This window comes from Mandrillus leucophaeus, unplaced genomic scaffold (genome assembly GCF_000951045.1).
Source record: "Mandrillus leucophaeus isolate KB7577 unplaced genomic scaffold, Mleu.le_1.0 Scaffold25, whole genome shotgun sequence".
Taxonomy (NCBI): domain Eukaryota; kingdom Metazoa; phylum Chordata; class Mammalia; order Primates; family Cercopithecidae; genus Mandrillus; species Mandrillus leucophaeus.
This window is the reverse complement of record NW_012102587.1, coordinates 5,095,282-5,096,851: the sequence shown is the minus strand read 5'-3', so window position 1 is coordinate 5,096,851 and position 1,570 is coordinate 5,095,282.

Here is a 1,570-nt window from a genome sequence, read left to right as displayed (position 1 = left end):
AAAAAAAGTATAAAAAAGGGGGACCGGGCGCAGTGGCTCACGCCTGTAATGCCAGCACTTTGGAAGGCTGAGGCAGGTGGATCACCAGAGGTCAGAAGTTCAAGACCAGCCTGGTCAACATGGTGAAACCCCCTCTCTACTAAATATACAAAAAAATTAGCCGGGCATGGTGGCGGGTGTCTGTAATCCCAGATTGGGAGGCTGAGGCAGGAGAATCACTTGAACCCGGGAGATGGAGGTTGCAGTGAGCCGAGATCGCACCATTGTGCTCCAGCCTGGGCAACAAGAGCGAAACTTCATCTAAAAAAAAAATTATATTAAAAAAAATTAGTTAGTGAGCTAAGAGGCCTTTTTCCTCCTGTGTTTGGTCGTCTGTGAACTGAACACACTAACCCCTGCCCCAAGTCCCTCTGGGGTTCCAGTGACACCGCTTGGAAAAGCTCTTGGCAGAAATCTGACCTAAAGCTGTCTTGCTGTGGACAAGGCCTGGACCTCCAGCGCAAGGTGGCCGTGCCACTGACCCGGTCCCCTCTTAACTGGCTTTTTCACTGGCTACCAGCTTTTCAATAGCTGCCCTACTCGCACCTCTGCCCCCTCCCAGTTCACATGCAAAGGAGTTAGGAAGCCAAACTCCTTTTTCTGTCCCTATGGGGCTTCTGGAGGCTTCAGTGCAAAGAGCTCTTCAGCGGGGCCGTCGCCTTTTCCTCTCTGCTGAAATCCTCGCTCTCCACTTTCCTCTCTTCATTATCATCGGCAGAACAGAAAGGTGAGTTAAGCCACATGTGCTGAAATGTGGTCTAGGCGGAACATCAGGGCAGGGAGGGATGACGGCTAATACCTGCCCCCTGAAAACTGACCGGCCGCCAGGCTCCAGGGTGGGAGTCTTTCTTCATCGGCCCAATGACAGAAAAACATTTTTTAAGGAAAGGAGGGATCACGGTGGACAAGTCAGATCTGCTGCTGTGACCCTGACCAAGGCCAGGCCTCAGAGAAGGACAGTGAAGCTCCCAGGGCAAGCTCAGCACAGGGGAAAATGGCAGTGCTCTGGAGTCAGCCGCAAATCTCATGGTCAGGAAAGGGCTGTCACCACCCAGCAGGGGATAAAAGAGAAACCCTTGCAGAGACGGTGGCCCATGCATGAGGGAAAGGTGTGTCGGTGTGTGTATGAGTGTGTGTGTGTGAGAGTGTGTGAATGTGTGTGATTGTGTGTGTGTGAATGTGTGTGATTGTTAGTGTGTGAGTGTGTGAATGTGTGTGATTGTCAGTGTGTGTGTGAATGTGATTGTCAGTGTGTGTGAATGTGTGATTGTCAGTGTGTGTGCGAAAGTGTGTGTGAGTGTGTATGAGAGATTGTGTGTGTGTGTGTGTGTGATTGTCAGTGTGAGGGAGTGAGTGTGTGATTGTCAGTGTGTGTGAGTGTGAGAGTGTGTGAGTGTGTGATTGTCAGTGTGTGTATGTGAATGTGTGTGATTGTCAGTGTGTGTGAATGTGTGTGATTGTGAGTGTGTGTGTGCGAGTGTGTGAGTGTGATTGTCAGTGTGAGTGTGTGAGATTGTCAGTGTGTGTGAGT